The 13,084-nt window shown below is 45.8% G+C and overlaps 1 protein-coding gene across 4 annotated transcripts in view; it reads left to right on the top strand.

Moving 5' to 3' along the window:
• Window positions 1–172: 172 nt before the first annotated feature.
• RFFL (ring finger and FYVE like domain containing E3 ubiquitin protein ligase) overlaps window positions 173–13,084 on the top strand; it is a 29,769-nt gene continuing 16,857 nt past the window's right edge. Inside the window, exons 1-3 of one of the 4 annotated variants that reach the window (XM_071448181.1) lie at window positions 211–281; window positions 1,215–2,825; window positions 3,989–4,072. The gene's annotated coding sequence lies outside the window, so the exon portion shown is untranslated. Of the gene's footprint in view, window positions 282–1,214; window positions 2,826–3,988; window positions 4,073–9,757; window positions 13,082–13,084 lie in introns of those variants that run through there. The other 3 variants (XM_071448182.1, XM_071448180.1, XM_071448183.1) reach the window with 3 other exon arrangements.

Below are 13,084 nucleotides of genomic sequence, written 5' to 3'. Positions count from 1 at the left end.
CTTCTTTCTTCTTTCTTTTTCCTTCTTCCTTCTTCCTCCTGTTCCTCCTCCTCCTCCTCCACCTGCCCGAGGCGGGTCTCGAACCCGCGGTTCCCGGACCGCGGAGTCCTCCCGTCCGCCAGGGGGCGCGGCTGTCCCGCCCGGCTGCCCTGGGGCCGCTCCGTGCCCCGCGGGCAGTTGCCATAGCGCCGCCGCCGCCGAGCGCAGGCACCGGCACGGGTCCGCCCGTTCCAGGCCCGCCGGCCTCGCCGCCACCCGGGACGCGGCTCCTCAGGGGCCAGGTGAGGCGGCTGCGGCGCTGCTGGGGTCGGGGGCTGCCAGGTGTGAGGGGGATGCGGGGCTGTGAGGGCTGACAGGGTGTGGGGGGGAGCGCTGAGGGGAGCTGGCAGGTTCGGGGGTGGGGAGCTCTGGGCTGCAGAGGGGGCTGGCAGGTTTGGGGGCTTTGGGGGGAGTGTTTGGGGGTTTTGGAGAAGCTGGCAGGGTTTGGGGGTGTGTGTGAGGGTTGGGGGTGTGGGGCAATGGGGGCTGCCAGGGTAGAAGAGGATGGATGGGGTGGGGTGGGCGCAGGTAAATGTGGGGTCCGTGAGGCCGTGGAGCTGTCACTGAGGGTTATCCAGGAGCTGTAATGGCTCTGGAGTGGGGTGTTGGTGAGTGCAGGGGGACAGAGGGCACAGGGCAGGGGGAATGGGGCTGCTGCAGCACCCGGGTTTTGTTTTGGGGTGATGGGGTCAAAGGGTTCCCTCGCAGGGTTTCCCTAATGAGGGGGAGTGGGACTCTGGTGCAGCCTCTTTTTTCGTGTTTAAGAGTGGTGATGAGTAACTCTTCCCTTTCTGAGTTCTGCTCCCACAGGGCCTCTGGGGTTTAGAAGGTTGTTCTGCTCAAATTGCTATGAGAGCTGAGGAATTCTGGATAAGCACCAGCCTTCTGTAGAGCTCTCTGCTCACATTATTGTCTCTTTGCATTTTAGCACGTCCAAAGGTTAATTTGGTGTTAAAGACCCAAATAATTTCCTTCTCTGCTCAAAACTGGGGGCGTGCTGCAAAGTGAAAGCTGAGCCAAGTCCTTCCTTTGCTGCAGAAAGCAAAAGTTGAGAACATAAAAGTCCTCGAGTGTCCTTCTGAGCAGTTTGTTCCTTGTAAGCAGGTCAAGGTGTTTCCTGTGGGGGAAGTATTGACTCATCCTCGGGTTTCTCAGCAGTATTTTGGTGTCTGCAGGTTAATAAATGCCAGCTCTGCAGTGAGAGCAGAGTCCTGCCTGAGTCTCCCCAGGTGAAAAGGCTGAGGATGGACAGGCTCAGTGTTTGACCCTGTGATAAAGAAGCAGCTGCACTCCAGAAATAACTCAGGTGTTTTCCAGCACTGCAGGGACAGCTGGGCGTGCTCAGTCAAGCATTAAAGGTAGATAGGAAGGGTTTAATTTTCTGCTCCTTGCATTAAGCTGTGCTCAGGGTAATGTTTAATTGGCTGAAGGGGTTTATTTGTGTGTTTCAGTTGAGCTCACTTCCTCCTCTCTGACACACAGCCTGTCCTCTGTGGGGAGCACAGGATGCAAGCTCAGATGTTGGTTTGGGGACCTGTGGCACTTTTCTGTCCTTTCTGACCTCAGTGTGGAGCTGGTGAAGAGCTTGGTGGATCTCCAAGGAGCTGTTTGAGCTCTCCACATCATTAGGATGGGAGGTGATGGGTGCATTTTAAGGTGGTATTTTATTGGGCATTTTATTGTGTTTACACTCTGGGTTGTATTTCAACACTTCCAAGCTCAGATTTTGAGATAGATGATCATTAAGGCTTGGACATGATTGTATAAACAAAAAGAGTTTTAATCCTTTGTTTTCCCACTGTTCCCTCATTTTTCCAGAATTGAAAAATGGAGCAGAAAGCTGTGATGGGCTTTAAATGTTTCCTACAATTCCAGATCCTTGGTTTACCTACCCCCACCCATCAAATACTGAATCTCCTTAACTCCTTTGTGCTCCACAGCAGTGCAGGGGACCTGTGGCACTTTTCTGTCCTTTCTGACCTCACTGTGGAGCTGGTGAAGAGCTTGGTGGATCTCCAAGGAGCTGTTTGAGCTCTCCATATCATTAGGATGGGAGGTGATGGGTGCATTTTAAGTTGGCATTTTATTGTGTTTACACTCTGGGTTGTATTTCAACACTTCCAGGCTCAGATTTTGAGACAGATGATCATTAAGGCTTGGACATGATTGTATAAACAAAAAGAGTTTTAACACTGTTCCCTCATTTTTCCAGAGCTGAGGAATGGAACAGAAAGCTGTGATGGGCTTTAAATATTTCCTACAATTCCAGATCCTTGGTTTACCTACCCCCACCCATCAAATACTGAATTTCCTTAACTCCTTTGTGCCCACAGTGATGGAGAGGGGGATCTTACAGTCCTTCTCTGTACCCACAGTTGGTTTTGGTGGCACAATTGGATCTAATGAACCAACACAATCACCTTTGGCTGTTGTGTTTCCCCTTGGGAGCTGGGAATCCTGGAGCAGGCTTATCCAGCTGCAGCACTCTGTGCCTGCACATCCACTCAGCTGTAGCCACTGAGCTTTTAATTAAAGGCTGATTGCCTTGACAGTGGTGCTCATGGGTTAATGCTTAATTGCTCAAGTTTTTGCTGAATTTGGGATTGTTTTGAAGTCCTCACTTAAGTGTTGTGTTTAATTGTAGGGTAGAAAAAGTAGGATGGCTTGCAGTGAGGCTCAGTCTTTCTCACTGGCAGGTACCTTGTGATTTGGCTCCTAAAATGGGAGCTGAATGCCCTGCTCTGCACTGGGAGCACAAGGGAATCAGAGATGGGAGTTTTGGGGAGGTTAGTGGTCACTAGTTGAGTTTATGACTGAAATCTGTCTTCTTCACGTCTTCAGTTTTCTGTTTACTGCTGTTGGTTTCAGTGTGGGTTTGTGTTGTTTTGTTTGTTTGTTAAATGGTGTAATTTTCACTTCTTGTGCAACTTTGCACCACAGCTTGTTGTTAGTAACAACTGGGATTGTAAACTCTTCAATCAGGCTGGAGCATGAGCTGAGCTGAGCTGCCAGTGCTGTTATTAAACCTGTGGTGTGGACTTGGGAGCAGTTTTTGCCTGGAGGGGTGGAAGCAGATTTCCATGGTGTGCCTGCTCTGTGTCCTGCTCAGAGGGGCAGTGGAGCTGGGCAGGCTGCAGTTGGTGTCCTCAGGTCTTCCTGGGTGAAATGCTCTCCTCACCTAGGCTGGGTTGGTTTTACTGTAGCAAAAAATGGTGTTTAATTAGGATTAGGCCACTTTCCTGTCCTTTCCAGTGGGTTTTCATAGGATATGGAATCACAGAGTGGATTCCATAGAACCCACTATTCTGTTAGAGTGGGAAAACCTTAAGGATCACTTACTTAAAGATCCCCTGGCTCCATCTCTTCTCTAAACCTTCTGACCAGTCCTGATCTGAAGATAAGAAATGAGAACACATTGAACCAAGTACCTGTGCTTAATGAAACACGCTGTGGGCAGCAGGATAATGAGAGCTGCAGGGAAGGGTGTGCATGTGGCCCTTTTTTGGACACAGCTGTGTGTGACCTGCTGCTGGGCAGGCACAGGGGACCTCTGGGCAGCTCAGAGAAATTGGTTCTTTTGTCCCAGCTCTGAGTGCAGCCATAACCCAGCTGTACCTGGATGATGCTGGAGTCTGACCCTGCTGAGGTCTCTCTCCCTGCCTGTGCCTTGTGCTCTGAACTTCCATGGATTTTCCTGGTGCAGGTGTTCCCCCAGCCCTGCCCTGCTTGCCCATTGTGAAACCCCAGCCTGGCTCCTGCTCCCCACAGTGATTCCAGTCATTATCCCTGCCAGTCCCTCTCTGTGCTTTCCCATCCTGCTTCCCTCCCCTTCCCAGGGACTGTCCTTACAAAACCCAGGGCTGGGAGTGTGAACTTCCCTGAGCTGGCATTCAGGGAGCAGGGAGTGCTTTGCAGGGGTGGGTGAGTGAGTGGAATCTCTGTTTCACAGGTGGGGACAATCCAATCCTGTCACTGCTGGGCTGATGTCAGGACCAGGACTCACCTGCATGCTAAGGTTTCTAACCCCCTGCTGGTAGGTGCCTCTCAAGTTGATTAATATTTAGTGTTCAAGCAACATTGCAAGGTTGAAAAATTACCCCCTTCTCTAAGAAACCAAGAGTGTGACAGTCAAATCAAGAATTCAGATTTTGTATGAGGTTTTTCCTTCTTTCTCAGCTGGTTTCCTCAGAACTGAGATGGCTCATTCTAACCTCTGAAAGGCCTTTCTGGCTTGTTCCATTTATGCTCCCATAAGGGACTTTCTTTAGAAAGAATTGTTGTTCTGAGATGCTGTTAATTCTTCTCAGTGCCTGTAAAATCTACAACTTCTTCACATTAATTGCTCTTGAGGTTTTCAGTTTACTCAAAAATATTAACCAGGCTTCTTTCTCTAATGCTCTCTGGCTCCTCTGCCAAATAGTCTTAGAATAGGAATTTCCACATTTTATTTTGGTGGAGATTGAAACATTCATTAAATGTCAGCTTTTTTTTTAATGCTGCCACCTTTGTATTTATATTCAGAAGGTTGTGGGATGTGCTTATAAGAATATACTTAAGGAGCATATGCTTTGAATCTTTTAGTTTTGGCTGATGTTAAGTGAGATTTGAAACTCATTAAATGTAATTTCAATTTAAAATACTCTCTTTTGGGAGCAGCTTGTTGCATGGTAACCTCTGCTGCAAGAAGGATGGTTCCTTTGGGCATTATATATTCTATATATACACGGATGACTTCAAATTGCAGTGTCACAAGTGGCATCACTAAACCCACACCACCTGAGTTTTTATTGCTTTGGCTTTTGCCCAGATGAGTCAGGAACTGCATCCCACAGAATTCCAGACTGAAACTGATGTGATGCTACTTTTTGTTGATGCCAAAATACCTTGCTCAGAGCAAAATGACTGCTGGCACCAGAGGATGGCTGCCAGGTGTCCTTCCCCCAGGGGCTTGGCTTGCTGACATCCCTCAGATGAGGAATTCCTGTGTTTGAGGTCATCCTCCAAGGGGCTGCATCATGCATTAATAAGTTTGCTTCCATGGATGTGCTGGTGCTTCCCAGGGCTTTGCCTGGCCCATGGAAAGCTGCTTTTCTACTTGGAGAACTTGCCAGCAGTGCTGTCCCTGGGCATGGAGGGGGATAAGCAGCAGCTTCATGCTGTGCTGTGGTTTGGTGTTAAATAATCATGGCCAGGCTGGGAGCACAGCTGGTGCTGCAGCTCTGAGGCAGTGAGCAACTCCTCCTCTGTGGGATTGCCTTTGAATTTGGTTTATGTGTGTCTTAAAAAGGAGCTTTTATTCATCTGCTGGAATAGATTTCTTTATAGACACTTGAATTTGATAATCTGAGGAGAAACAGGCCTCTGTTCCTGAATGGTTTTTAAAATGACAAATAAATGGTTAAAAGAAGAGAAATCTCTGTTTAGATTAACAAAATGACTTTTTTCTTACTGAATCCATAAACCTCTTCCTATATATGTGCCTAGCAGTCTGGTCTAGCAGCAGAGATGGATAGAATGTCAAGCTTGATAGATTGTTGGAGCTGGTTTTTGGTAGTTAAACAATAATGGAGCTGTTGTGTGCTTGCAGGGAAACACTGAGCTCTGTGTGCAGACTTCAGCCTGGAGAAAGTTCCAATTGTTCCAGAGAAGGGAGAGTTCTAAAATGCAGCTTCTGTGGCTGGTGGCACAGCTGGCCAGATCCCTGCCTGTCCTGAGGCCCTTGCACAAGCATTGCAGGAGAGTTTGGAAACAGTTTATTTTGCAGATTCCAAGTAAAATGTAGATTTCCAAGTCCCCTTTGACTGTATAATCCAAAGAGTAGAAATCTCAGCTGGTTTTTATGTAGGGGCTGTTTCAGGCTCTTGGAACTCAGGCCCAGGTTCCTGCCAGTCAGACAGAGGCTGAGATTGCATAATCCATGCAATCCTGGTGTCTCTGAGATGGAAAAGCTGATCAGTTGTTGATCAATTGTTGATCATGGAATTCCTTGTCAGCTCAGTCACACCTCATCTGTCACTCTGCATCTTCTTGTGCACAGGGCTCTGGGGTAGGAGGAGCAAGATTTTGTCTCTAATGCAGAAGAGAAACAAGAGGGAGTTGAAACATGAATTTAATAAAAATAAAGCCCAAACCATCAGTGTCCTTTTTGGGAAACTACTTTTCTATTCCTGCTGTTATTTATACTATTTGTTACTTGCTCCTTTGACCTGAATACACATCACAGATGGATTTTTGCAATGGAAATACCTGAGGAATTCATTCTTCATTCTGAGTGAAGGAATTCCTGGAAAGAACTGAAATAGTTGTTCAGCTCCCTGCCAGGCTTCAGGAGTAACTTGGAATGCCTACAGGGTGTGCAGGGAGAGTGCAGCTGGAATTCAAAGCACCTAGAAATGACTGCTTGTGTATGGCAAAATAACACCCTTAAAAAGAAATGCTGCAAGTGTTTTGTTTCTATCTGACTTCAGAGGCACCTTAAATCTGCAAATAACCTTATCTGATCACCCTGATACCATCTCTGGGCTCTGCCATGGCTGAAAACCTATGTCAGGGTTTCAGCTGTGTGTGTTTCAGAGAGAACACACAACACATTTAATGCAGTTTTGCCATTTTGGTCCCTTGGAACCCTTAGCATTGCACGATTTCAGTTTGTTCAGCTCTTGCTGTGGTAAAGGCCATTTCTATCAGGTTTTCAAACAATGTGTTCAACTGCATATAATGAAGCCTTTTCATCCAGCAGAATGTAGGCCAGAGCCCAGGCTGGGTCATGAAAGGCTTTACTTTGTCTGAGGGAAGTAAGATGATCATTCTTGGAATGAGTCCTGTCTCCCTCAGTGCTGCTCTGCCCAAAGCCAAACTCCCTTGGTCAGACATTGTTCTGGAGGCCTGAGCTTGCTTTTTTACTTCTAGATGTGGCTCTTAATAACATCAGCTAAAGCTTTCACTGTTCTGGCAGGAATAAGAGATGCAGGCTTGACATTAAATCCAATACATGGTGGTACTTCCTAAAAATTCCCTTAATGAAAGAAAATAGGAAGAAAAGGGTATAAACTGTTACTGTCCACTTAATCAGCCTTAATCCTTGATATTTGACAAAATAATCTAAATGTATTGACAAAACCTTCTAAACTTCTAAGGGAAAGGGTTTTTTTACAACATGTACAAAAGATTTGAGATCTAAAAGCCTTGATGTTTTCCTAGCCTGCAGTTTGACAGCATGCTGCTTCCTTCACACCTTAAGTCCCAAGAATTTGTCTTTTTTGTTTTGTAGTGTTTTTTTTTAAATGCCACATTTGTCAGTAAAGCTTTTATTTTTAAGTTGGAATGCCCCTTTAATTAAAAACAAGCTTCTTTTTCTGCATGTTGGCCATAATTTTCATTGTGAACCGGGAAAGAGTTCAAACAAACAAAAAGAAAAAAAAAAGCCACAAGAAATGAACAGGACTTGCATTGTCTTTTGCACTTATGTCAAACATGAATTTGGCCTCAAAATCATCTTGTTTTATCCTTTTTTTTTTAATATTCTGTGTTGTAAAATTGTTAGGATGCTCTGCAGAATTGCAAGGGAGTTGTTCACTCACATTTCTTCCCTTAAGTGCCTCACTTCTATGAGCTCTGCAGTTCTCTGAAAGTATTTAATTCCATTATGAATACAGTACTGCTTTAAAGAAATGAAATATTGATTCCATTCCCTGATGGGGCATTATCTGTATTTTGCTTATGGAAGACTCAAGCACAGAGAACTGAAGTGGTCCAGACTCACAGAGCTGGAAACTGAAACTAAAAATCCTCACCCTGAATTGTCCTAGATTATTTATTTCATTACTATTCTGAAAATAACTTCCTAATGATATTTTTTGAAATTTGGAGTTTAATTTTTTTTTAATAGGATTGTGTGGTATCTGATTTTTTTTTTTTTTGTGTAATCAAAAATGGGTCAGTTTCTGCTGAACTATTGAACTGTGAAAAGTAGAGTTTAAAAGAGAAGAAAGGTCATGCTGATGGTATCAGGTCGGTGGTGGAAAAGATTGTGTCACAGGGAACTTCTTACTGGCAGCAATCCTGCCTGGTTGTGCTGGAATGTCAGATAAATTGTTGTTTGTTTGGGATCTGAGGACAGAAGTGAAGATGTTTTGAGGTTTTATTTAAAAAATAAGTATTTTTTGTTGTTAGAGGGCTGTGTGAAGGTACAAAACAGCTTACTGTGTTCCCAGCCTCCATGATAGTTGGTCTGGTTTCATTCTTCATGCCCCAACACCAGGATTTAGTCTAATATGGAAATCTTGTCTGTCATTTTACAAAGCAAAAAAACCCCCAGAATGGAAAGAAATGCTCCTGCCAGTTACAGAGAAGCAAAATGAAAATGTGATGGTGCCTGTGTACTGCAAAGGTTGAAGAAAAAACCCCAATAGAAGGTGAATTTAAAAACTCAACCAAAACGGAGTAGATTTATTGGTTTCTAAACTCCAGTGGTTTCTGGAGCACTGACTCACCATGTGTGAATGCCTGGGCTTGCCAAAGCCTGCACTGAAATGTGACCCTGCTGGCTTGGGCCATATATGGGAAATGTCCCCGTGTGACAAAGGTGGGGACTCCAGGAGCTGCAGCTCCCTGGCTGAAGCTTTCCTTACCTGCTGTGCTCTGTCTGCTGTGGAATTAATGACATCCTCTGGGTTGGATCCCACTGGGTTCCACCTTCAGCACTTTCTGTTGGATCCCATGAGCTGGGTGGCTTTAGGTGAGCTCTGCCATCCAAGGATGCCCCTCCTGCCCTTCTTGGTGCTGCACACAGGTGATTAAAAGGCTTGACAAAGAACTGAAATGTTCTGCCATAACTGATGCATAGAGATGTGGCAATAAAGGAGAATTGCCTTTTTTTGGATCATGGCTTTAGTTCATAGAGACAAATGTTTACTTGAATGGTTTGTGAGCTCTTGCAGAATCTCCTCAGGATGTGCCCCCTCAACTCAGCAACCAAAACCATGGGACCAGATGGCTGTTGGGTTTGTTCATGTTGCTGTTTGAATAAGGGCCAGATTTCAGGCTGCTTTGTTTTGGATTTCTCAGTCCTTAATGTTCTGCAGAGATTGAGGCTGGAGGGAGACAGGCACAGCAGTCAAACAATGATGGTGGTGAAGGAACCCATGGAGAACCTTCCAGCCCTGGAAACAAACACTGCAGATGGTTGGAAATGGACTTTTCCACAACATCTGCCCCATGAATGCTGTAGGGAGTTCATGCTTGTCCTGCTGCCACACACTGACTGCTGAGGCTTGAACTTTTCCTCAGTTTTCAAGCTCTTCTCCTGGGCTGCATGCAGGCAATTCTGAATTTCAAATGCTTCCGTGCTAAATGGAGATTGGCACAGGAATGATATTTATGGAAATGCTTTAAGAGTACAACTTCAAAGTCCCTCTCAAAGTTCCACCTGTATTTAACTTCCTTCAGATGAGAGTGGGGTATTTTCCCTTGTCCACAGATAAGGTGACTAAACCATAAACAAACTCACTTTTTTACGGCGCTGTCTTTTGTTATCTCAGGAACAAAACCAGTCCTCAGGTTTGTACTCAACATCCTGGACCTTTTTTTAACTGCTGACTAATTTCTAAGTATTTCTGCAGCCTGGGAGGGCAGAACTTCCCACACTGTGTCAGATGTGACGTGTGTGCTGAAGGAGAAGATCTGCAGCTGCATTTTATTCTATTTCAGCACCTAGTTTGGATTTGAATTCAGATTAATTTGGAATAGGCATAGCTATGAAGTGAGTCTGCAGTGTTTGTACTTGTTATGATGTGCCTCAGTTACATACATCCAGATCTGTTTCAGTCCAGCCAAATAAAAATTATCTTTTTTCAGGCTCCAGTTAAATAGGTTAGAGGTTGCCTGCCAGTCTGCACAGAGCTGTGGTGCATCCAGTCCTGCTGCACGTACACTTTTCCACTTGTATAAATTCCATGGGCTTTAGGTTCATTTTCTACCAGCAGCTCCTGGAATAAGGTGGGGAGAAGAGTAGGTTTGGCATGTGAGGAATTTTGAGACTGTATTTTGATTTTGGAGGGGTGAAATTTAGAAGTTTACTGGTTAAAAATAAACCCATAGCTTGGTGTGACAAGTAATTTCCAGGATTTCCAACTGGTGTTGTAATTTATCAGCAAACACTCTGAATTTTGGGTGCCTGAGACACTGTGATAGCCCAGAGTCTTTGGAGCTTTAGGGCCAATTGTAATCCCAGTTTCAGGGAAATGTAATTTAATGTCATTCTGGCTAGTCTTTTCCATCCCCAAATTTGAGGAGCTGTATCTGGGATAATGCACCTCTCTCCTTTCAAATGCCCCCATATCCTTGTTCTTTATTCCAAAGCTGAACTGTTGGTGAATATGTAATTTATGCAGTTGTCATAATGAAGCAGGATGTGTAATTGTGCCAGGGATTCCAATGGGAATAGCTTGATCTCTTTTTACCTGAAGTGGGGAACTTGAGATGTGATAAAAATATAAATTTATATCCTTTCTCCTCCCCTTTTTTCTCCAGCTCCCTGAATTCCCCCATTTAGGAGAGGGGTATCATGAAACCATCTACCAGTGGTTACCTTCTCCCCTGGTGCAATCACCTTCCAGCAGAGGGGATTCCAGGCAGTTCCCTGGTTAAACTGTGGATCTGCTCCTGTTTGTTTGCAATACCCAAACACTGAAGTCACTGGGTCCACAGCAGTGTTTGCAGCACAGCAGAAACTTATTTTCAGCAAGGTTCTATTCTGGGCATTGTAAAATGTGCTGAGAGAGGGAGGTATTTGTAGTGTGGAGAGGAGGAGGAGGAGGAGGAAGACTCCCTGAAAAGCTCCTGCTGTGCCTTTGGAGCCTCTTTCTGACTTCCAGGTGGGCACAGATCCAGGAAACCTCCCCAGCTGTCATGGAAGAGTGGCTGAGGTGGGTTTTGAGATGAAATCTGGATGGGATGGACCCTTCCTGGAGAAGGGCTGGTCAGGGAAGCTGCACAGTTATTTAAATGTTCAGGTTCTCATTGAGAATTTATTGCTGTCTATTGGAATTACAGTTTTAGCTGTGACCCATGCAGCTGAATCCAGGAGAACCTGTGAGGAAAGGAATAAATGAAGAGAAAAATCCAGCATGGAGTTTTTTCTCCATATGAAAAGGACTGGTTGAGTTAGGAGGGGATAGTCCAGGATTCCTGGACTGCTCCTTGCTGACATTTTGGTGGAGAGCTTCCACTTTCAGTGGCACTTCTGGGTGTGAGACTAAGGATAGAGACACAGCCAGCCATGCAGGATGCTGGGAATGGTAACAAAACAGCACTCTGGAATCTTGCTTCTCCAGAGTGTCCTTTCTTCTCCTCCTGACTTGGTTCATGCTATAATTACAACTGACTTAACTCAGCCTTGCTGATGAATATCAAACCAGTGTGGAAGAGCACAGCAGCTTTTGGAATTGTTGTCCAGCATAAGAGGAGAGTGGAAGGGAGATAAGCCCAAGGTCATGGTATGTCCCTTGGGAGCAGGTATGGGACTAAGGAGTTGAGATAGACTGGGTAAGAAAAATAATTTTCTAAAATCACATGATTTCATGAATGACTTTGTTTTGGTTTCTGTTAACTTGCTGGGAGAATGTCACTGACTTGCAAAAGAAAAAAGCAGTTGGCTTTCCATCTTGGCAGATGTCTTGAAACCTAATTATAGTTAATAGCAAAAAGAACTTTTTATTTAAATCTTTTTCAATACATAAAATGCAACTTTGGGTTAAAATAAACAGTTTGCATTAAAATAATACTCACCCCAGGTATCCAGTTCCTTACAAAACAGGATTTCCAAGCTTCTCGTGTTGAAATGGGGGAAATGTGGTGTTGTGCTACAGAGGAGAGGGAAAGTGGGCAAGAGTTGAGTTTGCAATTCCAGGTGCAAAGCTGGGAGTCAAGTGAGAAGGTGTCTGTTTTGGAATTAGCTTTCTGAGCAATGCTCTATAAATCCCACAGCTTTCTAAAACCAATTTCTCAATTTCAAATGGGAATTGCAGCTCTCTAGTTTCAAAGAGGTGCTTGAAGCTGGGATCCTTTGTGCTTGTAACAGTGCTGGTGGGATTTCAGGTGGAGATGTGTCTGTAAACCTCCTGAACATCATCAGCTGTTGCTGGCAGTACTGATAAGCACTGCTACAGCTGCAAAATGCTCTTGGAATACCTGCTGGATTTTTGTCATGTGTATAAGAACTCGTCATTTTCCTCTCAGCTAAGCCAGTTTTCCAAGGGCTTACCTGGCAAAGGGTCTGCTCAGTGTAAGCCAGGTTAGAGCAGCATAAAAGGGGCTTTGTGTGCACCATGGTTTCCTCTGTGCCACGCCAGTGGGAGGTGATTTTTGGTGCTTCTCTGGGCTCAGCAGCAGCTGAGGGCGTTCCAGCAGAGCTGTGTGTGGCTGTGCTTGAACGCCTGTGGCCCCGTTCCAGCTTTTTCCTGCTCTGCCTTGCACCCTGCCCCAGCGGGCTGCCCTGTTTACTCTGCTCAATGGATGTCACTTCCTTCATTAAAATGCTGGTGCGTGGCCAGGTCCCTTCCTCTGGGCTCCCAGCAATCCAGCTGTGCGCCACGCTCGGGATCTGCTCCTGCCTGCATGCTTGGGATCTGCTGAGCCCACACACCCAGGAGGCTTCTGGAGGCATCTGCAGGGTGCAGAAGCACAGGTGCAGCTGTGTTGAGGAGGGGCTGAAGATGGATCATTGCTGCTGGGCACAGGCTGCGCTTCCAGTGCCAGCCAGGGCTGTCCCGTGAGGAAGGTGTCGGCAGCGTCTGGGATGGGGTGCCAGTGCCAGCCTGCTCTGGGCAGCCTCTGGACATGAGGATGTGGGTGCTGTTCAAGGGCAGCCCCTGATGTGCCTGGCACTGCAGGCACTCCTGGGTGCACAGGATCACCACCAAAGGGACACAGAAGTCCTGGATGCCCCGTTCTGTGCGGACTGACCTGAGCTCTCTGCCTTTGTAGCTGACCAAGGTCTCACCTGACGAGTTTTAAACTGACATCAGAGTTGCTGATCAGACTGGTG

Source organism: Agelaius tricolor, unplaced genomic scaffold (genome assembly GCF_023055355.1).
Source record: "Agelaius tricolor isolate 1412-34295 unplaced genomic scaffold, bAgeTri1.0.p SCAF_25, whole genome shotgun sequence".
Lineage (NCBI taxonomy): Eukaryota > Metazoa > Chordata > Aves > Passeriformes > Icteridae > Agelaius > Agelaius tricolor.
Note: the sequence above shows the minus strand (reverse complement) of the source record. Positions and strands in the feature narration are given on the sequence as shown.